This window comes from Macaca fascicularis, chromosome 8 (assembly GCF_037993035.2).
Source record: "Macaca fascicularis isolate 582-1 chromosome 8, T2T-MFA8v1.1".
NCBI lineage: Eukaryota > Metazoa > Chordata > Mammalia > Primates > Cercopithecidae > Macaca > Macaca fascicularis.
This window is the reverse complement of record NC_088382.1, coordinates 16,533,013-16,558,472: the sequence shown is the minus strand read 5'-3', so window position 1 is coordinate 16,558,472 and position 25,460 is coordinate 16,533,013. Positions and strand designations below refer to the sequence as shown.

At 34.9% G+C, this 25,460-nt stretch overlaps 1 protein-coding gene across 3 annotated transcripts in view; it reads left to right on the top strand.

The window, feature by feature from the left end:
• Positions 1-3,352: 3,352 nt before the first annotated feature.
• The window catches only part of DLC1 (DLC1 Rho GTPase activating protein), a 522,133-nt gene continuing 500,025 nt past the window's right edge, over positions 3,353-25,460 (top strand). For all 3 annotated transcript variants that reach the window (XM_065518899.1, XM_065518891.1, XM_074000320.1), the window contains exon 1: positions 3,353-3,419. The gene's annotated coding sequence lies outside the window, so the exon portion shown is untranslated. The remainder of the gene's footprint in view (positions 3,420-25,460) is intronic.

The following is a 25,460-nucleotide window of genomic DNA, read 5'->3' as shown; positions in this document are numbered from 1 at the left end:
TGCAACCAAAAACAAATGAGAACTGTTTTCAAACAATTAGGACCTTGGTACTATTCACTCTTTGATTGGATTACTGTGTTTATATTTATTTCAATGTACTTGCAGATATATATGTTTACTTTTTAAAAGTCAACTTAATAAAACATTTAAACATTTCAGCCATTCTTAAACTATCCCAATCCTATATATACAACATCCCCTGCATTTGAACATAATAGCTCTCATATCACTTCCCATATCTTAAACCTATGACTTCCCAGAACCTTTAAAACTTTTAAAAATTGACAGAGGTCAAAAAGTGGGCAAAGGATAGGAACAGACACTTCTCAAAAGAAGACATTTATATGGCCAACAAACATATGAAAAAAAACTCATGATCACTGGTCATTAGAGAAATGCAAATCAAAACCACAATGTGATACCATCTCATGCCAGTTAGAATGGCAAGTATTAAAAAGTCAGGAAACAACAGATGCTAGTGAGGCTGTCTAGAAATAGGCAAGCTTTTACACTCTTGGTGGGAGTGTAAATTAGTTCGATCATTGTGGAAGACAGTGTGGTGACTCCTCAAGGATCTAGAACCAGCAATATCATTTGACCCAGCAATCTCGTTACTGGGTATATACCCAAAGGATTATAAATCATTCTAGTATAAAGACTCATGCACATGTATGTTTATTGCAGCATTACTTACAATAGCAAAGACTTGGAACCAACCCAAATGCCCATCAATGATAAATTGGATAAAGAAAACATGGCACATAAACACCATGGAATACTATGCAGCGACAAAAGAGAATGAGTTCATGTCCATTGCAGGGACATGGATGAAGTTGGAAGCCATCATTACTAGCAAACTAACACAGGATCAGAAAACCAAACACCGCATGTTCTCACTCAGAAGTGGGAGTTGAACAATGAGAACACATGGACACAGGGAGGGAAACATCACACACAGGGGCCTGTCAGGGGCTAAGGAACAAGGGGAGGGAGAGCATTAGGACAAATACTTAAAGCATGCAGGACTTAAAACCTAGATGATGGGTTGATAGGCGCAGCAAACTACCATGGCACATGTTTAGCTATGTAACAAACCCTCACGTTCTGCTCATGTGTCTCAGAACTTAAAAAGATAGAGGTCTTGGAAAAATGAGTTATGTATTGGTTTTACCATTTTCCCTCCCATCATCTGGAAATAACCATCGGCTTTAACTAGATATGGAATTGAAAAGTGAAGGCTTGCTTTCAACAGAGGCAAAGACTTTTTTGTGCCTGTCATTTCATTAAACTGACACTTCATTTAAGTCTTCTGCTTTTAACAGAGATGCAGAAGTTTTGTTGAAATGAACAGGGAGATAAAATTTTATAGCGAAAGAGATATAAATTAAGACCTGTAGGAAATTAGTGCTTCAGAGAAAGTTTGGCATATTTTAAGGAAGAAAACAGAGGGTTATTCAGTGTCTTTCAGAAACTTCTAAGAGATTATTTGAGGAAGTAAACTAGTTTTTATGCAGAGTATATTTTCTTATAATAAGGGTAATTAAGCCAATTGAATGGATATAAATGGAGATCAAGAAAAAAAATGTCCACAAGGTCAATGCATTCTAGGATGGTAACAGACAGTTAATCATGGTGAATGTTAGAGATCTTCAGGTTTTAGGATTTAAAATTAATTATGCTAATTAATGCAGTCAATAAGCCATTGTTAGAATAGACTGATGCTTCTTTTCCATTAGATAGACTGATACTTCCATCCATTAGATAGGCTGATACTTCTATCCCTTAGATAGACTAATACTTCTTTTCCATTAGATTGGACTGATACTTCTTTCCATTAGACTGATACTTCTATTCCATTAGATTCTGTTGGTTAGAATAGTCTGTAAAATGGGGAAGGAAAGTAAAGCTTAAGCTTAATTAGTCATTAATTTAAAAAATATTTATTGAATACCTATTCATCACAAAGCCCTGTCCTGGGTGTTAAGGTAAATCAGCAAATAAAGTCTCCTTTCTCTTGGAGTTTCCATACTATTGGTGAGATAAATAATAAGCAAATAAACACTTAGATAAATAAATGCTGTAACAACATAAAGCAAAGTAAGGAGAGTGTGGTAAAGAGGACATCTGTTATTTCTACAAGTAGTCAGTGAAGATCTCACAGTTGAGGTGAATGGAGATCTAAATGCAGAGAAATCCATTCACAGAAGAGTATTTCAGGAAAGTAATCTGCAGGTCCAACTTTCTGAGGCAAGAGTGCCCTTGACAACCTTGAGGAATGGCAGGAGGACCCATGTACCTGGAGCACAGAGAGCATGGAGTTAAGTGGAGGGAGGAAAAGTAAGTGTTAATCAAAGTTAGAGAGCTGGGGTGAGGGGCCAGCTATGGTAGGGAATTATAATTCTGCATTAGGTTATTAGGGGATTTTTGAGATCACTTCGAGGATGGATCTTATTGGAAGATTGGAAGAATGACATGAGCTGACTTGTGTTTTAATAGAATCAGCCAGGCTGCCTTACGTAGTATGGACTACAGGGCACTGGTGAAGAGGACAGGAGGTTGATTAGGAGGATGAGCTGCAGATCTGTTATGCTAAGGCAGTGGTGTTCATAGTGGTGCAAAGTTGTTGTATTTCAGTTATACACTTAACACAGATGGACAGAATTGAGTGAGGAATGTGTCCAAACAAGTAAGGAGAAGTGTTTAGAGGAAAAATATCCTTCTGGAAAATGTAAGTTTTAGACAAATAATCAAACAAAACTATCTGATTTATAATACAGAGATGAAATGTACGAGTTTATATACAATTTGGGGGAAAATACAATGCAGGCATAACCATAAGATAAAGAGATGGCTAATAGGTAACACTGTCTGTCCTGCATTCAATAAAGTGACTCCGAAAATAGTGAGCTCCACTCCCATCATCCAGATTTCCAAGGCAGAGACTCCATTATCCATCTTCCTTCAGAGGACTTCCCTGTTTCATCAGGTAGGGGACTGTACTGCTTAGAGTTAAGCGTTTTTCTGATTTTCATCCCAATCGGGGAAAAAAGTTAAAAGGAATAAACACATGGTGGAAAAACTTCAAAGCAATTAAAGATCAATCTTGTTTTCATGTAATCCTTGTTTCAAAATATTCTTCATACCATAAACCTCAGTGAAATACATGGCAATTCCTTCCCTGAGGCATGAATACACCCACAGCTGATTGTAAACACAAAACTAGAGTCAACAAATGGAGAATGGTTTCATTGTCTGGAATCCCATTCTCTGATTGGAAATAGTCCCTTGGGAATTCATTACTGAGAACAAGTCCCACCCCTTGACATTGCTGCTGAGCTCACCCATGATTATCAGACAAGACATTGGCAGTGAGTTCATCTGCTCTACTCTGCTTTAGAACAACACATGTGATTAACCAGGTAAAACTCTTTTCCTTCTCCTTTATACTTTGTATCATATATAACAATCTACTATGTGTATTATTATGTTAGTAGTTTGCACATTAAAGTCTTTCTAAAAATATCGTCACAATATTTTATTCATGAAATGAAGTTACAGAAGGAAAGAAAAATGTCTGTGACTAAATACACATAAAAGAAGTTGAGATGCTCAGTGTCACTGTCTGACATTGATTGAAACTATATTCATCCAAAAATATGTAATGCTTTCTCACGGAAATATGACATATTAACAATAATTGATCATTGTAATGCTCTGTCACATAATATTTTGGAAAGATGATTTCTGCTACATTGTTCAAAGTGAAAATATTTGTTGAATTTAAAGTAGATGATAATGTTTTGGGGTTTGCAATTTTACTTTTGTTTCTACCTGTATTATTTTATTGAATAATTTAAGCATATCATAAGATTATCATTGCACTTTGGAATAATTTCATGTATGTTTACAGTTACATTGATTAGAAAAAAATATTTTTATGTTTTTCTTATAAACTTTTTCGTAGAGTTTGATCAAAGCCTATTAAGTACATCATTTACCTTTTCTGACAATTAGCTAATGTACCAAACAGACTCAAGCAATCCAAAAGAAACCTATGACCGAGGTTATATTCTCAAAAGGCATAGCTTTTTAAAAATTCAGAGCCGCTTAATCAACAAGGTTACAAAGGAAACGATCGGTTGCCTTCAAGGTTGGGAGTTAATTGAATGAACAGACAGCATGGCTTTCCTTATAGCAACCTATAACACTAATGGATAAGCTAATTTTTTCTTCCCTAAAGTAATTGCACAGTCATCTTTAATTTAAAATCACTTGCATTTACTCAGTTAGTTGGTTCCTAACAGGGCAAAGGTCTTGAACATTTATGCTGGGGAGATTTAAATTGCCAACATGATGTAGAGAGTGAAGACATTTTAGTATAAGTAATTAAAATTTAACATGCACCTTTTTTGTTATATTGAATACGTTATCAGAATTTGCAGGGAAGGTAATATTGGCACGACATTAATCTCATAATACCCTAATTTTAATATTATTACATTTCTGTTGATTCAGGGACTTCTGTTTCCATATCAGCTAGGAAATTCTAAATAAAATACTAAAGTAAAAAATTAGCAATTCCCATTAATCAAACTCTGTCTACATCAGTGAATTGTGTGTAAGAATTACCATTTTAATATTACCAAGACTCGTAATGAATGATGATGTTAACATAATGCATATTATGTTAGAATATACTCAGAATGAACTGCTATTAATCATAATTAACTATGTCTAACATCGTGATGTTAGAAACACTACATAGAAATGGATGACAGTAAAACCCAGCATTACTATTCTGTGTGACATAAGTGTTTTTTTATTTTCAGAAAAAGATAATATTCTAAATTTTATTAAACAAAATAGAATGTTTGTGAACAATTTATTTATATCTTGATTATTTTTGTCATATCAACAGTTGGGTTATCTAAGGTATTGCCACCTAAAATCCCTAAAGAATTTTATTATCTGACATCTAAAATAAGTTTTCAACCCAGCAGAAAGACCTGTCCCTTAAAATTCAATTATTTTATCACTGCATGTTGAAAATTGTCTGACGACAAATAGAAATATATTATCTGAAGAGACTTTTATCTCAAAAAATTCTTTTTAAGCAACAAGGAATAAAAAGTCTTTTCCTTAAAATCTTCACAGAATTGGAAAATATAAAAAGCTAAAATTCTGGGAAGTACAATTTTGAAAAAATTTGTTATTTTATTTTGTTTTGTTTTAGCAACTTGGGAAAAAAATTATCTTGCCATAACTTTTTAAGATACATAAAGAATTCTGAACATATACAAAAATGTACAGAGCAGTATAGTGAACTTCTAGGTACTCAGGACTAAGTTTTGACGATTAACACATAGAGTCATTCTTGTTTCACACACAGCCTCTTCACCTTGTGCTAATTTCCATGTGTTTTGATGTAAACCCTAGACATCATGTCATTGTATTTGTAAACATTTTAGTATTTAAAAATTGATATTGTATACATCTCTAAAAGATAAGCTCTCTTCTTTAAATTACTGGGATGCAATGATCAAAGTTGAAAAAATAAATATCCTCAATATCATAAAAATAGTAAGTGTATAAACCATCTTATAGTTTCCTGTGTGTCTTTTTTGGTATTTATTTAAATCAGCATCCAAATAAGACCTACACATGGCAGTTGATTGATTCTTTCTTTTCTTTTTTAATTATTATTATACTTGAAGTTCTAGGGTACATGTGCACAACATGCAGGTTTGTTACATATGTATACTTGTGCCATGTTAAGATTCTTTCAGTTCAAAAGTTCTTCTTCTATCCCTTTTTCTTCACACATCGTTGAAAATAACCTAAATTTTTGTCTTATACACTTTTTCTTTCTGGATTTTGCTGATTGAAATACCATGGTATTGTTTAACATGTTCCTCTGATTTCCCTGTTTTTGTAAACTGCTATTTGAGGCTAGAGAATTGCTCAGATTCATGTTTTATTTTTGGCTGCGTACTTTATAACTGGCCTTGTGTTTATCCCTGAGAAGGCACTTAATAGGTAGTTGTTTCTTTTTTGTATGTTGGTAGCCATTGGAGCTCAATGCCATATATTTTATTTGGAAATGTTAAAGCATAGAATTAATTCTGAAAAATACTGGACACATTAAAACTTATGGAAAAATGACTCAAAATGAAATATAAATATTGCATCTGGGTTACATAGCTAGCAAAATCACCAATGCAGGGTGTTTTGTTGTTGTCGTTATATATGACTGCATTTTCTAGAATTTGAAATCATATATAGTAAAAATTAAGTGTCTCGGGTTTTTTACAAAATGCACACTCCAGTTTTCTCCCACCCCTTTCTTTCTTCTATTTCCTTTTTGTTTGTTTGTTTGTTGTTTATTGTTGTGGCTCTTTACTAGACTCTTTGACAAGTTAGCAAAGTTACCATCTTATATCCCAGCTTCATCTTGTAAGTCTAATTACTCTAACAAGTGCTTTCCAATGAATAGTAATGTGATGATAGCAATGATGTTTCCAGAAATCAAAAATAAGGCACATAGTCTGAAAAGTCCATTTCGTCCCATCTCTAACAATCCGGGAAATTTGCCTTGCATGCTACAATACTGGCATTTCTTTAGAAGTTCTATTATTTATGGGACCAAATGGGTAGACTACTTTAAATCACAATTTTCTCAGACAGGGCCCTATGCACTGAAATATAAGATAGCATCTGTTTACTGGAAGACTGGAATTTGAGCTCAAGAGCTAGTCAGAAATCTGATTATGGAAACTAAAATATCACAGACAAGACCTAGAGAAAAGCTAATTTATTGGTGAGCTGACTGAGCATTATTGTGTTAGAACTGCTTGACACTGTAGACTGAGTATTGTGTTAGAACTGCTTGACACTGTAGACTGAGTATTGTGTTAGAACTGCTTGACACTGTAGACTGAGTATTGTGTTAGAACTGCTTGACACTGTAGACTGAGTATTGTGTTAGAACTGCTTGACACTGTAGACTGAGTATTGTGTTAGAACTGCTTGACACTGTAGACTGAGTATTGTGTTAGAACTGCTTGACACTGTAGACTGAGTATTGTGTTAGAACTGCTTGACACTGTAGACTGAGTATTGTGTTAGAACTGCTTGACACTGTAGACTGAGTATTATGTTAGAACTGCTTGACACTGCCACACCTAAAATAATATTAATAGGGACGAAGGTGTGTCTTTGGGAGGGCTTTATATGACTTTACGAGATTGGATCAAAGTAGATGCCCATTTTTAAAAACTTTATGAGACTCAAGTGAGTATGCATGTGTTAAGAAGTACTGAATAAACAAATAAAATATAAATTAAATTGGGAAAATATGATTTGGTTAAAATGAATACTACATATAAAATGAGTATATGCCATTTGAAGTAGTAAATGACCCTACATTACAAATATATACAAATAAATGCCCTGATCAGTTATGCTTATAAATCTGTATTTGTATATTTATGAAAATAAAACTAATGAGAAGGAATTTCACTGTAGATAAGGTTCATGAAAATGTCATTGCTTTATGCTAAAAAAATAAGATTTACTTTAAATAAAAATTAATTCTTCAAATACTAAGATTTTGAAAGGCATCAAAATAAAATAAAATCTTTTTATAAGAAAGAAAATAGTCCTGTACAGGAGTACAATGATCTGTTTTTACACTGCCACTTTTTCTTTATTTCAACTGCATCTGTACTACATTGTGATTTGGGTGAAGAAGACTGCTGGAGAATCATGCTAGTAACTGACAGAAACTGCAACATGTCTTTGATGTCATATTATTTTAAAGTTTCCTTGGACAATTTTCAGTTGTAGCTAATTTTCTGGGGTCCAAATAACATGAATAACCATACATTTCTTTTAATGGAAATAACTAAAATAACAGCCTTACTGAGATATTTTAAGGTCCGAATTTCCCCCAGAAATTCATTAATTGGTTTCATCTTACTTAAAGTTTTGATCATTGAATTCTATAAAGTCCATGCCTTGGGATAATTTATAAGTTAAGTAAAAGGCTATCTGAGAAACAGGTATGTCTCTCCATAGTGCACTAGCTTAAATCAAGACTCACAAGGAAATAATTGAGAATTACATAATTTGGGGACCCTTATACTCAGAATTTTTGGTAGAACTCCTAAAACAAGGGAACCATGTTTCCTCTTGCTTTCTAATGACACAGTTTAGGGTTCTTGAGATACCTCCATTCATGTCAACTTCTCCAACTAATGAAAGTAAGCAGTGTTTCCGATTTCAGGCAAGGTTCATTTGATAATGATGAAAGTGGTGAAGATGCTAAACCTGAATTATACTGTTCAATAGGTCCATACATCATACAAACTGATACATATATAGTAAGTTTGAGATATTTTTTCCCTTCTCAACTACACATTTTAGTTATCATATAAAAATTTGTATGTTTTTTCTTTCTTAAGAAGTGCCTTGGCTACTAAAGGACCTTTACATTTCCCTATTGAGAATCAACTTGTCCATTCCACACCAATGAGAGGTTTATACATGCATTTGGATAGAGTTGACATCGTTACAATATTGAGTCTTCCAATCCATATGCAAGGTGTACGTGGCCATTTATTTAGACCTTTGTTAATGTCCCTCATTGTTTTATAATTTTCTTGATAAATGACTTCTCCAACTTCCGTAGTTTATTTCTAGATATTTAGGTTCTTGGTTTGTTCTTTGTTCATGCCTTCTTCATTAGGATTTGGAATAAACTTATAAAAGAAATTAGGGCACTCTGCCTTTTTATTCATCTGGAATATTTTAACTAACACACAAATGTTAGAAAGAACCACTTCATCCTAACATCCATTTTAATGATAAATCATTCATTAAAAATTTCCCATAGATATTGATTTGTACAGGTTTTCTTCTTTTATTAAAATAACTTTTAATAATTTGTTATTGTTCTATGGCACATGCATTTTATCCGAATGTACATTATTGACATGAGGCTGGCATAATGATCTTTATAATTCTTTAATATCTTCTATAATTATGAATATATTTGCTTTATAAATTCTAAAATCATGTTTTTTTCTTCCCTTTGTCTTATTCACATGTCAGGGGTATATTTTTATTCTGTGTCTTTCCATATAAGCAGACTTTTTTCCAATCAGAATGCTTGTTTGTTTTATAATGCATAATTTTCAGATTTTATCTGTGTTAATTTACTTCTGAACTTCCTTTTGCCTTCTTCTTTGGTACCTTACTTAAATGTTTAAGTTACAGAAACAATTAATGCCATTATTTTTCTCAGAGTATAACTATAGGTTATTTTAAATGGTATATTATATCTAAAATTTCATTTTTTATTTAGAATAATGTAAATATTAGTTTTGAAATTTTAACATGCCTCAACTGCCCAAAAAAAGTTTTAAAATTATTTTTCAGAATTTTAGTTCATTCATGGAATGAGGCAGAGTTGATGTAACAATATGTGCTAGGCAGTTGACTTGGAGTTGCTTTGTCACATTCTAAGGCCAATACATAAATTGATTAATTAAATACTAATTATTAAAGCCAAGTTACAAAAGTAATAATACAATAATAGTATTATATTGAGTTATGTAAGAAAAAATAGTACATGCAAATGTAAATGTGTTAATCAGCTTATGGATTGAAACAAAAGTTTCAAAGGATGATAACTCTTTTGAGGTAATTTTACTATATTTTGAAGATCATAAGAGTAATAGATGACTAAAATAGTAGATTATTCTAAAAGGGACATAAGGAATCATTTCTCAGTCACTCCTATATCTTATTTAACCAAGAAACTCTTTCCTCAAAGCAAATATTTGTTGGCTATGTAAACAATGAAACTGACAAGGCCTCAGCTTTTGTCTAAGTGGTCCCGGCAGAGACAGGTAGAGACACCCTTGTTCTATTCCCTCTCCACCCCAGCCTGCTGGGCACAGGGCAGCCCTACAGAAGCCTCTGACTAGCAGCAAGCACTAAATGCTACTCTTACATATTTATAAAAATGAGACAATTTGGCCGGGCGCGGTGGCTCAGGCCTGTAATCCCAGCACTTTGGGAGGCCGAGGCGGGCGGATCACGAGGTCAGAAGATCGAGACCATCCTGGCTAACACAATGAAACCCCGCCTCCACTAAAAATACAAAAAAATTAGCCGGGCGTGGTGGCGGTGCCTGTAGTCCCAGCTACTCGGGAGGCTGAGGCAGGAGAATGGCGTGAACCCGGGAGGCGGAGCTTGCAGTGAGCCGAGATCGCGCCACTGCACTCCAGCCTGGGCGACAGAGCGAGACTCCGCCTCAAAAAAAATAAAAAATAAAAAAAAAAAGAGACAATTTAAGAAAGAGATGATGAAATTGTATTTATATCTCATTTTATTTTTATACTTTCGAAAATCTTTCCTTATTTTACATTTTAATAATTTTAATAGTTAGTAAAGATTTGAACTGTGAACTCAAAATCTCTAGAAAATAAACTTCTCTGCTGGATGAGAAAACTGAAGTCTAGTGGCGTTTACTTAGAAACAGGGCAGACCACTACACGTGGCGGAGCAAAACTAGTAATTAGACTCTTGAGACCGATTTTATTTTCTGTGTAAACGTCTTCAATCCCAATAGTTTATTCATGTCTGCATTCCATACAGAGGTGACTAAATTTAGTTGTTGCACGGATCCCTTATTCTATATATAATACAATTGCAAATCTTCCATGTAGCAATTCAAATTAAAAATAGATCTGCGTATGTCTATAAGTTTGTTTGTTTGTCAGTTCTTCTGTGCAGTTATGAAATGTACTGTGAGTAGAGATTTGCAAGAAAGTAAGATATTGACTTTAAGTTAAAACATCTTCATTAAATATACACACATTTTCTATATCACAATGTCATCTGTTATTATGGACTGGTCAGTGCCTCCCATGTTTGTGTATCCCATAATTCCATTTAAACATTTATCCTCCATGATATACACACACACACTACAATGTAAAGCACACTGTGATCTTTATCTTATTGTAATTATACAAAATAAGACTTGCTAGCTTTAATTTAACTCAAAAGGGTAAAATACCCAAAGTTACTATTATGCTGGCAAACATAGCTCAAGAAACGAGATGGTATTTCACGCTATTTTTTGTATGAGTTTTAACATACTACTAGAATTAACTCAAGTGGCCAAAGTAGCAATCTGAACAAAGAGTAGATGGTAAACTGTCATAAGAAATGGGAGAAGCAATACAGATCACGTCTTATGAAGGCCTAATCACGTCTTCTTCTGTCATTCTTCTAGCTTCAAAATTGTCCAATGTCAGTTACAATAAAATGTGACATATAAGCTGACAAATCTATCCGTCTTTCATTTACTCTACAAATTAAGTGTGGGCATTCTGATTCTGAATGTTAGAATTATATCAATAAATTTGATAAGAACTTTGGCTCCAAAAGTGCAAATGTAATAGCATTAAACACATGGCCAGTAAAAGTCCAAATGGACAAATGGACATACTGAGATGAAAAATATAAATTTTTTTGTCCTTGCTGCATTCTGCTAAATGAAGAACAAGATGACACCAGAGTGCCAATCTCTCTTTCAAACAAACGAACATTGAAAAAACAAAAGAGTGTATCTACATCACAAGAACTTCCAGAGTTCTGAAAGCATTCTGATCCACACTCCACAGGCATTTAATAATATAGAACCATTGTATGATTCTAAGGTAATTACCTTTATCAAAATTTACATTATTAAGACATTGACTATGACAAGTGTTTTTGCCAAGAATTTCTTGAGCTTCAGCTTCTTAGCTCAACCCAGGTTTGTGCGATGTGTTATGTGTGATTATTTTTAAGCCCATAATGCCAGGGTTTTAGATGGAGCCTGGAGGTTCCTAGGAAAATTTATAAAGTACAGAACTTTCATTTGAAAGACTCCCAAATTTATCTCAATAAGCATGTCCATTCTCCTTTCTGCCTCCTTTCTAAGCTCACATGCTCTCATTCAAAGCCCAAGCACTCTTTAAAAAACTACTACTAATACTCTGCTAATTTCTTAAAGAGTTAAAGAACTATCTTTTCCATGAAATCATCAATTACCTTTAAGAAAGGCCTCTAAGGAAACTGATTTTCAAAATTCACGAACAGGATTGGAAAAGTTCCATAGACCCTCTATGGAAGAACCTAAAATAAAACACTTGAGGCTGAAGGCTCTTTCTTCAAGATGTTTAGAATCACAGGACTGAGGGGCTCTGCCAAGAAAAGCTACTTTTCCCTCCTTAAACTGTCTCCAACCTCACCATCCTATTAATTCCTTCCAGAAGACAATATAATAACAAAATGGAAAGTCATTTTTAAAGGTTCCTAACATCTTTCTATAAAGGTCAAAATTTTGTGCTAAGACAGGCACCCAACAATTGACTATACGATGCGATACCATTGAGATTAATATATTTAGCATTTTAAATCTCTCTACATCACTCTTATCATTTTCATCTCAAAAGAACAAATCCAACTGAAGCTTACTTAGTTTAAAACTTATTTAATTCACAGAATTATTTAACTCATCATATAAATGTGTAGAAGATATACGTATATATGTTTGTGGGGATTGCATGTATAAAAGATTTCCTAGTAAGTTATTTTGTATAGATTGCTTTTGTGTGATATATTTAGAAATGAAAATTCCAATGTCGTAATGTGCAATTATCATAGGCTGCCTACAAGAGTTATTGAAAACATTTTATTTAGGTTGATAACATTAGTGACTCTACAAGAAAAAATAATGTACTGTTCTATTTAAAGATGTTCTTTAAGATAATGCAATGCAATAAACCCCAGGCAATTTTTGGCATTGGATTAAAAATACATACTTTCACAATTAGTAATCTTTCTCTATTTGAGAGAATGTTTATGTTTAAATATGTATCTCTAGTAGTTACCAGCATATCTTTCACCCAGATTTCTTTAACTCAATAAGAGTCAAAGCTGTTCAACATATTTAGCATATGTTCCTTACTTTTGCCCTTAATCATAAAGACCTCAAGATTAAAGATACATTTTAACATTCATCTGGTATTTATCTCATTAATGGCAAGAATATTCAAAACACCACACGTCGGGCACATTGTCAAATTTCTTTTTATCCAAAATTATGAACACAAAATGACTTTTAAATACTGGAAGATACAATTTCCGTTTGCATAACTATTATTTCCATCATGCAAATATGCTGTACCCACTGATGTTGATAAGATGGTTCACATATTTTCATGAAAATGAACACATTTATAATAGCACAGTTGGAAGAATTGTCACCTGACATCTGAAACACTACTGTCTTTCAAAAATAATATCCTTGTGATTTTTGTTGGCAAAAAAATTAAATGTGCCTTTCATTTGGGAATGGGGTGAGGGCCGTTGGTGCCGTTATTTTTAGTAATCTTAATGCTTGTGACTGTAGTAAACAATAATTATTATAATGTCACAAGCGATTATTGGTCATTACATTTAGATTCTCTGGCGATCTGAAGAGAAAACTGTGGTCTGTGATCCAGGTTATTCCACTTTTTTTTTCTCACAACAAGTGAAGAAGTCTGTACAGAAATATATAGAAATTCACAAGAAAATAGGAATCAAAGATTGAGAGTCGATCAATAGTCACATTGAACATGAACTTCCATAATCTCCAAAACCTGAAAAGGATGGTGAAATAAATTGTTAACTTACACATGCCTTGCATAAAATTAAAAATAAAATAAAAGCACCCTGAAATTAGATAATTTCTTCTAACTTGCTTGAAAAAAACCTCTGCAACAATCTCCATATTGTAAGTATGGTTTTTAAAGGTGTTCAGTTGCTCTGCCTATGAAGTAGCCATTCTTTTGTTTCTTTACTTCCCTAATAAATTTGCTTTCCCTTTAAAAAAGAAAAAAAGGTTTTCAGGATATTGTCTTGAAAAGACAGTAAAGTCAGGAAGTTCAGGAGGAAAAGAAATGTAAAATGCAAAATTAAAATGAGGGTTACAGACGTGAAGGAGACTTATGCAGAAAATTGAAGAACTGATACAAAGCCCAGACTTGTGGTATTGTCTCAGAATGCAGAGGAAGGCAAAGAGACGAAAGTAATGTGGGAGAATCAGATAAAATGAGGATAGATAGTAGTAATAGAAGCTAAGAATTACATTGCCTCTGAAAAATCAATCAAAACAATGGCCATAGAAACAACAATTACAGAAACCTCTTCTGAACCGATACAGAGCTAAGTAGGCCGCATTGAAAAGTCTTTCATTGTCTCAGGCAAAATCAATAAAAAGGCCTATACTTCAGAAGGTTGTGAGGTTTTCTGTTTGTTGGAATCAGACAGTCTTATATTTGTTTATTCTTATTCAGGTTTTATCATTACCATATAAAAAGAGGATCTTTTTTCCTTCTTTTGAGACCGGGTCTCACTCCATCACCCAGGCTGGAGTACAGTTACATGATCATGACTCACTGCAGCCTCAACTTCCTGGACTCAAGTGATCCTCCCACCTCAGGCCCCCTGAGTAGCTATGACCACAGGCGTGCACCACCATGTTCAGCTAACTTTTAATTTTTTTGTAGAGACAGGGTCTCACTATGTTGCCCAGGCTGGTCTTGAGAGGATCTTTGCATTGGTATTTTCTTTCCTTTTTCTTGGCCTGTGCTTTGTCACAGTATTCTAATTTTACCTTGGTGTTCACCAATGCAGCCAGCATGAGAACACCCACATAGATGAAGTCTTTGCCCACACCACCTAAGGATGTGCGAAATTGAACTCCTAATTTCCTAGTTACTTTTCATTGTTTCACTTCTGAGTATAACTAATAACCATATGTCTCTTGTTTTCAAAATAAGTTTTCAAATCAGGTTGTTTCCATAGTAACCCACTTTCAGGCACCAATTCTGTATGAATTGGGTGGGGCTCCATTGCAGTCTAATAATGAACAATCTTTTAAGGTAAGTGACTCAATACAACAAAGGTTTCTTTGTCATTCAAGGAACACATCTCCTCACTCTTTCACGTTAGCCTGTCTTTGGCATCCAGGTTATCTAGAACTGGCAGGTTGCTGAGTCAGAGTTAGTGAAGCGTGAATTGAATCTTAAGTTTTCATCTAGAAGTAACACATATAACTTCCACTCAACATTTCCCTGATCAGTGCAAATTGAACGGTTACACTCAGTTTGAGAAGAGCAAAGAATTGCAATCCTATTTTGTGCCGAGAAGAACTGGAAATATTTGCTGGACAGAACCAATGGCTACCACATATTCCCAGTGGAACTGAAGCAGTTAATTTCTCTGACACTCCTAAAATTGGTATGCTGATAAAGAAACCAAAGGATCCAGGCATTTGGATTTAAGGATGCTAGATTTCTTCTCCAAAACACCTCCTCGTGGCCTGCTGCTAATAAAATGGGTGATGGCTCTTATTAAAATTCTCAACTGGAACAGAGATTGGGTGGGGTGAGGTGAGGAGTACTGCAGTGTAACTTCAGAAGGAATTTGAACAGCCTCGCTACTTCAGGCTATAATATCATATTCACATGCTAAAGCTAAATTCCTTAAGCAGAAACCAGAGAAATCGAACTCAGGTTTGGAAATATTTGGAAGAAAAAAGGAAAGAGGGACATAGGGTGTGAGCCTGTTTGAAGAGCATGAGTCAGTAAGATTTCTGGGATTAATTATAAGTAATAGAATCAAATAGAATAATTGGGAAGCTAACATGGCAAAATATGGTTAACAGAGATAAATCATTGCTTAGCCACAAAACAAAACAAAACAAAATCCTAGGGCTCTATAAACTGCACAGAAAGAAACCGTTGGCTTGGCCAGTAGTGTCCTCTGCTGAACGCTGCTCCCAATGCCTCCCTTAAGAGCAGGACTCCGAGCGCCAAACACTGGAAATCCTCTCAGTGGGGAAACCTTGGCAGGCACCAGATTAGCTATCCAAGACTTACTCTATAGTTTCAACAAATGGTTACCAAAACTCAGTTACCAAAACACATTTTGGATTAATTAAAGAGCTAAAGTTTTTTAAATAAGGAATTTCTAAAATAGAAATATATTGGTCAATGTTAGGTTTTGGATGGACAAGAATACTTAAAGCAAAAAGTAAGTTAATAAGCCATATAGAACATTAAAAGATCAATATGTTTCCTACAAAAAATGGGAGAAATATAAAAATATAAATGAAACAAATAAAGGACAAATATAAAACTATAAATGAAACAAAATACAAATTAAAATTTTATAACACAGAGGCTATGTCACTGATGTATGGTAAGATCTTATAGTTCAATAAAAAATCAAATATCTCACTAGAAAATATAAGGGAAGGAGGCAGAATACTTGAATCGAAAATTTCTAGAAGACGTTCTAAAAGTTGATAAATATAAGACCTTTTACCCTTTATCCAATAAAGCTGCTCTTCTTCTATTTGCTCAGGCCCCTTGCTCTGTTTAAATTCTAAACGCTGGACTGTCCTGGGGCCCTATGTTTGAACTCTTTCTCTATCCACAGGTTTACCCTACGACTTTACCCAGTTCCAAACCTTTAATCATATGTCATTGAATCCATATCTGATTGCAACGTCCAAAGTCCAGATACTTGTAACCAAGTGATGATTTTAAATCTCCACAAGAATATCCAAGGTACACTGAACTTGACAAGGTCAAACAAAACCATTGGTTTCTCTCTCCATTCCCTACATCTAATCTTTGTTTAATTTCCTCCATCTCAGTGTATTTCAATACAATTTGTTCCAAGTTGTTGAAGTCAAAACCTATTTATCACTGTGGATCCACTTTCTCTCAAATTTCATATCTGACATATCTATGAATTCTATCAGTTCTACCTCTAAAATATATCCCAAATATGTCCAATATTTCTACCTTTACTATTACCAATAAGTCCAAGCCAACATTATTGTTTGCCTAGATTCCAAAAAAAAAAAAAACAAAAACAAACAAACAAACAAAAACCTCCTAATGGTTATCCCACTGTATTAGTCCCATTGGGTATTAGAAATACGCAAGACTGGGTAATTTATGAAGAAAAGAGGTTTAATTGACTCACAGTTCTGCATGTCTGGGGAGGCCTCAGGAAACGGAGGAATCATGGAATCATGTTGGAAGGGGAAGCAAACATGTCCTTTTTTGCAAGGCGGCAGGAGAGGGAAGGAGTGCCAGCAGAGGAAATGCCAGACACTTGTAAAACCATCAGATCTTGTGATAAGTCACTCACTATCACAAGAACAGCATGAGGGAAACTGCCCCTATGACTGAATTACCTCCCACCGGGTCCCTCCCATGATATGTAGGCATTATGGGATTACAATTCAAGATGAGATTTGGGTGAGGACACAAAGCCAAACCATATCACCTTCCTTGCAATAAAAAATGAGTGTGACAATCATTTTTCAAAGCACTTAAGATAGTTTCCATTCTATTTTTAATATCTCCCTAAAATTTCTCATCACCGTTTGAGGAAAAATTTACCTCTTCACCATGACTTAGAAACCCCACACTCTGTGACCTGTTTCTTTTTCTCTAATCTCATCTCACATAAATTTCCTTCATCCATTATGTTCATTGTTAATTTAAAGTACCTCCATTTTATTGCTGCCTGGGGATTATAATGAAGAAAATATTGGCCAAATTTGTAAAAGCATCAAAAATATAAAATATTTTGATTTTGTCATTCTTTTTCTCAGAGTATCCTTTTAGAAAAAAGAAAGGTAAACAGGTTTGTATTTGTGCTTAAGTAGTAAATGCAGCATTTTTAATTATATTGATAGAAAACAAACTAAATATTCTATGAATTGCATGGAGTAAATAAATTATAGAACTTTAAAATAATGGCCTAATAGGCATGAAGCTATTTAAAATTCCTGCTACAATGAAATAGAGAAAACAAATATAAACTGCACATTATTGGACAATGCAAATACAGAGCCCACTCTGATTATTTTGTTACTAACGAATATTTTGAAGCTCCCAGGGTATTTTGGAAGGCTAGTAAAGCAAAATTCTGGAACTAAACAACAAAATCCATTGGCCAAGCATATTATGAGGGATTTTCTATTGAATACACTGGTGTCTTCCTCTCAGCACCCAAGATGCTCAGAACTGGATATCCACCATTGAAGTGTACAAAGAACTAGCTGTTTTCATGACCATAATTATTAGAATATTGATTTCTGCATATATGACCACGTTCTCACTCTGCTCACTTCTAAATACAATGTTCCTTCCAAAGATTCCACTTGGTGGAACCTCTGTGATATATCTGTACAATAGCTGCAAAAGAAACTGGGGATGTGGGTTTTATGGCTTCTATCTTAGAAAGGCAGGACTCATAATGAGGGAAATCACTAGAATGTTGGAAAGATATTCAAAGATGTTGAGAGACCACAAAAGAAAAATGTCCTTAATACTGTAAATATAGGATTGGTGCCAATCCAAACATATGTGGAAAAATGTATGCATAGGAAAATAAACTTCAGGGGAAAATTAAAAAAAATGAAAGTATGTGTGTGGACAAATATTTAATGTATTATAATATTTTATATTATATATTTATAAAATATTTAATATATTATAATATGTGTGTGTGTATATATATATATATGCATGTTGAGTTTCTCCTAAACTTTGGTAAGTTTTCCATAGCATTTTAAAAGAATGCATGTTCACTGTTGAAATTTTGAAAATAGCATAGATATACAAAGAAGAAAAAATAACCCTATAACACACAGATAGCAGCTGTGAACATACTTGGTGCAGTTTCTTTGCGTTTTTTCCAAAACAGTATGTTTAGACATCTCTTTTTAGAATTTAGATGAGTATATACTTCTTTTGTCTTGATTATTAAAATATTAAAATACCTCCTTTTACCATTTATATTTTAATACTCTTTAAATTAAAAAAAATTACACAATCTCTGTTTGTAAAAAGATAACTGTTCCCACTGGTATATGAAAGCTTCCTAAATCTGTGAGAAAAAATAGAGTATTCCATATAGAACTGGGCAGAAAGGATGAACATGACAATTCACCAAATAAGAAATGTGTAAATAGCTAATCAATATGAAAAAAATCCTCAAGGTCATTAAATAAGATAATTGAAAATTAAAGATGATTCTCTATGATGTCATAGCTGAATTTTCAGTGGATTCTGCACTGTAAAGTGAACTAAACACAAGCCAACATTCCCCTGAATGTCAGTTTCAGAGGGCTCATGTGATCTATCCACAAAGCGCCTATATCAAAGCTGTCAGAAAGGTCTACTAGAATTTTCTCAGAAGAAATGGAGAGTCATTGTGCCTTGTTATTGTAACAGTGAATGTTCCTTTAGTTTTTGCAAACATTCTCAGAAAGCTTTTATTTTGTTTTTTGTTTTTCTAATAGCAGTTTCAACAATTATCTAAAATACTAAGGTCTCAATTCTATTATAACATTAAAGAAGGATAAGTAAGCATCTCTGGGCTAAGAATGGTTAAGCTGTATAAACTGATGACAGCCTGCTGTTTGGACAGATGAAGTATAGCCTAATGAAGAATATGGATCGTGTGGTTAAAATACAAAGAAAAACTTGGCAAGAACTGGCTTTGGTATTTGACTTCTCACTGTGCACTAGCAACCCATAATTATTATCAGATTCTGTTTTATGTTGAATGGATATGGTCCAGAACTGTGAAAAATACCTTCTCTTATAGGAATGTGAGGGCAATCTGACTCCATCTGTCACCCATTTGACTGCCTTGGGGTAATGTAGCTTGTTAAACAGGTGACCCTCTCCCTCCTCACTTATCCCAAAACTATGTGCTTTGTTACAAAACAAAAGAACTCCCATAAACATACAGCAGAAGAGTAACCATGACCTCTCCCAGCCCCCATGCTTCTCCTAGTCTAATAAATATCACTTAACCATGCATCCCAAGTCTATATCTTTAGTCTTTGAGAAAACAGCTGCTGAGATAGTCAAGTAGCCATAATTTCTGAATTGTCTTGTATTGAGCCAAAAGTTCGAGGTAAATTGTACCAAGATTTTTATTTGAACTTTCATTTAAGACTATTTTCTGTCACTTTTATGGAATATACTTTAATTTTATTGCTGTATTATCCAGTAAAATTGGGAGTTTTAAATATGCTGTACCCCCAGGTTGTAATCCTTGCAGTGGAATGAATTTATATTCAGTGTTGGATGAGCATGGCAATGATAATATTCTGCTGCCTCCTACGTTTTTATTGGTGCCTCTGCTGTCATTCTTTGGCTCCCAACTACTGGGAAATGAATATATTCACCTAAATGTCATACACCAAATTCAACATAATGAATTCCTCCTCATTCTGACAAACCTCTCCCTTTCCTGGATTCTCCCTCTTCGGTAATCCACCCAGTAGGCTAAGGTAGGTATCATGCTTCCTACCATTTTCTCTCTTCTAATCAACTGGGCACCAAGGTTTGCCTGTTTTTTAAACCCCATTCTTTTTCCATTGTTCATCTGTTTTCTCTGCCATTATGTAATTTCAGGCCCTCAAAAGTAATCGGTTGAGCTAGAATCATGAATCCTTGTAGACTGTACTTACGTTTGGAAGAACTGGGATTGGAACTGAAGACTGTCTGACTTTTAAAACCTGGGCTCTTAACCTCTGGTGTCAGCTGAAGTAGGGCCTATATAATAAAGGTCAAGGATTTTGGAATTTGATCTGTACACAATGGGAGTGATGTTATCCAAGAAGTTTTAAATGTTTAACCTATAACTTTCATATAGGATGTATTGCTGTAAAATCATACTGCCATGAGGGGAAGGGTGAGAAAGTTATAGTAATGGGGGTATGACATGATACAGGAGAAATTTAGAGAAAAGTGTGACTCTGAGAGTAGAGTGCTGATAGAAACTTGAAAGACTGACTAGCACATTACTTTAGTTCTCTGATTGCTCTATTCAAACATCAACATATAATAAAAGACTTCATTTTTACCACCCAGGTAAACAGAACTTATGGATTAAAGAGCCAATATTGAGGTTAACTATATATATATAGTTAACTATATATATATGTATATAATGTCACATTTGTGCTGTTCAAAGGTTTATTTTTATGTTTGGAAAACACACCAGCGGTTCAGATTCTATAAAGCTCTTCAAACAAAAAGAGAATCATACATGTAATGCATGTCTCCTCTACATTTATCATTTTGTCCAACAGAGGTTTGTTTGGAAAATGTCTGTGATATCCAAAAACAAAGTTCCAGATGGAGGAGGTGAAAATAGACATATGTTCCAGCTGTTTTCAATCTCTCTCTCTCTCTCTCTTTTTTTCTTGGCTATCATTACACTAAAAGCACACCCTTTAAAAAACAGAATCATCACTCTCTTTAAATGTGAGGGGTTCGTCTAATGGCCACTCACAAAATTTTATCTCTTCTAATAAAATTTTCATCTATGCATGTACAAGCTTGTGGTGTATATGTGCCGCCATCTGTGGTTATGCATATGCATGAGTGTGTGTGTGTGTGTGTGTGTAAATTATTTTCCCAAGTAGAGCCTGTTTTGCAGGTGAAATAGCTACCTATGTATATTTCCAACTCCCTACTAGACATGTATTGCATAAAACCCTAAGTTTAAAAAAAAATCCTCGATATCCATGTATTATTATATTGAGCCCCCTGATACAGGTGGGTCTTACTTAGTTGCTGAAGATTTCTGGTACCTTAGAGTGATCAAAACTAGGTGAAGAACATGTCTTAGAGAATGCCACCATAACAAGTCTTGCTTGAGTACTATCTACAGGCACTTCAAATTCCATATATCCTTGTGGTGATGGAACTGTTTTGTAACTTGACTGGATTGATATCAACATTTTGGTTGTGATATTGTATTATGTATGTTTGAAAGACGTTGCCTTTCAAGAAACTAGGTAAGGTTCCAGGGAGTCTCTCTGTATTATTTCTAACAAGTATTATTTTACATGCAGATGCATGTGTGCATATGCATTATTCTCTAATTTTTTAAATGTCTAATTTTAAAAAAAACTAAATTCGTTCAGTTACTAAGCTCTCCCCCAAAAGAAATTACTATGCTCTCCCGCAAGAGAACACATTCCTTTTATCTTTAACATCTGTTGATGACACCACCATGTACCAAATGAGAACATATGAGCCATCTTTGACTCTTCCCTACTCCCCTCCACCATTCAATCAGTCATCAGGTCCTACTGATTTACTTTCTGTTTCTAGAAATCATCTATCTCCTCTTCTTCTTTCCTACTGCTGATGGCCAAGTTTCATAGCCTCATTCTCTCTTTTCTTAGATAATGAAACAATATCCAAATTGCCCTTCCTGCCTCAAGCCTTAGCACCTTAAAACAGTCATCATAAATGCAGCTGCATATTACAATCACTTGAGCTTTTATAAAACAATACTGCCAAAATCTCTATCCTAGGACAATTAGCAGAGGATATCTATGAGCAGGACCTGGCCATCGGTATATTTTCAAAGCTTCCAAGATAATTATAATGTGCAACCATGGTTGAGAATCATCCCCTTGAATATGTTTTCAACTAAGACTCTACAATGATTTCACTAAAATGAAAGGCTAAGCATTATATTTCTCTGCTTTATCCTCTCTCTCTCTTACAGTTTGAATTATATCCCTCCAAAATTAATACACTGAAGTCCTAACCCCAAAGGACTTCAGAATGTGACTGTATTTTGAGGCAGGATGTTTACAGGGGTAATCAAGTTCTTTAATATGACCAGTGTCCTTATAAAGAGGGAAAATTTGGATAGGGACATGAATATAGGTAGAACAAAATATGAACGTGAAAGAGGAAATTAGGGTGATGTTCCTACAAGCCAAGGAGCAACAAAAATTGCCAGAAAACCACCAGAAACTAGGTGAGAGGCATGGAACAGATTCTCCCTCACAGCCCTCAGAAGGAACAAGCCCTGCTGATACCTTGATTTTGGACTTCCAGCCTTCAGAACTCAGAGATAAAACATGTATGTTGTTTTGACATCCAGATGGTGGCACTGTGTTACAGCAGCCCTAACAAACTGATGCACCCTTACAAATTACAAAGGACAATTTAAGCTCACAAGGTTGTTACCCTATGGCTTGCTCTATAGCCATGTATCTGTTTTTAATTTCTTCATTCCTTTTTTTATTTTTTTTACATTTTTAAATCTTTTTATAGAGATGAGAGTCTTGCTGAGTTTCCTAGGCTAGTCTCAATCTTCTACCCTCCAGCAATCTTTTGGCCTCAGCCTCTCAAAGTACTGGGATTACAGGTGTAAGCCACCATGCCAGGCATATTTCTTCATTCTTTATACTCCAGAAACACATTCATGAAGACTTTGCTCAGAGGTCATCTTGTCTTGAATAAATTCTCCTCTACCTGCCAAGACCTCTGATTATATGCTGAATATTTTTGTTACTATATTCGCCACATTGTATTACACATATTTGTTAAATATTTTTGTGATCTAAGAAGATGCTAAGTTCATTGAAGGCAATGCCATGAATTAGTACTTAAATTCCTAGTATTTAGAGTTCCAGGAATTCCTCAAGAATATCTTTACTGAGTGAATAAATAAATTATTTTATACAGTGTACTGCATAGTTTGGGTACACCAAAATGCAGAAGCTAAAATGAGATTGGAAGTGCAAGAGATTTATTAAGAGGGGAGAAAATAACAGGTGGTGGGAAAAGGCTTCAGATTACAATGTGGTTTTGAGGCCTATTGCAGAAGAAAGAAAAGGGAGGGTTGGGTAGGAAGAGCCTTGGTGTGTGCACAGTTCCAAGAAAGTTTCTGTTGAACCAACGAAAAGTTTTTGAGCCAAAGTTGCCCTTTGGAATATTCCTACATCACATCCGAATGTGCCTACCTCTGCACTCCAGCTAAGCTATGGTATACACACCTGCAATAATTGCAGTTCTCGCATCAGGAATCTTGCACCCATAAAGCATGACTTCTACCAGCTTGAAGGGTAAATCTTTGTTCCATGCTGTTTTTCAATGTGTTTTTATTGTGCCCGGCATATACCCCAGAATTTCTCAGAGGAAAACAAGTGCCAAATTCTACAGTTGAATGATACCATCATGACAATTACAAAATGTGGTCAGTATAACTTTTTCATTGATACTTTCCAAGAAATGATCAAGACTGCCATAGATGAGGAGCAGCTGCACCAATCTGGGCCTCCTACATAGTCCATCCAGTACTATTTCATCCTGGTTCAGTAGCCCACGCCTGTCCAGGCCCACAGGCAGCAGCAAGACGAGCAAGACTACCATCTCCATGACCACCATCTGGCTCAGGCAGATCTTCACAGTGCAGCCTCTGGAGGGCCAGACAACACACTTGGGAAGCTGCAGGTTGGATAAGTTCAGCAGTTCACACTGTCTAGATCCAGCCACAGGAGTGAACCCAGCAGACCCAGAGTGACCCTGGACAGAACATACAGCTGATGCAGTAGAACAGAACCAACACAGCAAAGAACCTACTGAGGCAAGACACCTGCTTGTCCCTGCTGGTATCAGGCACTCAGATGCTTTCTACCAATGCTTACTAGAACATGCAGACAGAAATCCAACCAGAACAGCAGTCATTCAGCCAGCTCCTAGATGAAAGGCAGCTCTCCTGGACCCTGTGAGTGACCATGATAGCTGACCAGGATGTCATCCAGTGCGTGTTTATCCAATAAGCCAACCAATTTTGCCAGGGTAAGCTCCTCAGGTGAGTGGTTACTGAGGGCCTGTGCTAAAAAAGCCAAAGACACTCAAGGCAATTTTTACCATGCAGCCTCACTGAGCACAGTCTCCATCTCCAAAGGCCTTGAACTCAGAGCCACTGACTCTCTAACAGAAAGATGCAACAGTTTTTGTTTCTTTTTTAATCAATATTTTGCTAAAGAATTAACAGGTTTGTGTTTGTCATCAATCCTCTGATATGAAAATATTAAATAAAAGCATACCTTGTTTTATAGTGCTTCACTTTATTGTACCTCACAGATATTGCATTTCTTTACATATTGGAAGAAGTTGATTCCAATTAAAAGTGGAACTTGTAATTCCACTTTTAAGAGGGAACTCCCCTCTTAGTAAATCTCTTGTACCTCCAATCTCATTTTAGCTTCTGCATTTTGGTGTACCCAAACTATGTAGTACACTGTATAAAATAATTCATTTATTCACTCAGTAAAGATATTCTTGAGGAATTCCTGGAACTCTAAATACTAGGAATTTAAGTACTAATTCATGGCATTGCCTTCAATGAACTTAGCATCTTCTTAGATTACAAAAATATTTAACAAATATGTGTAATACAATGTGGAGAGTATAGTAACAAAATATTCAGCATATAATCAGAGATCTTGGCAGGTAGAGGAGAATTTATTCAAGACGAGATGACCTCTGAGCATT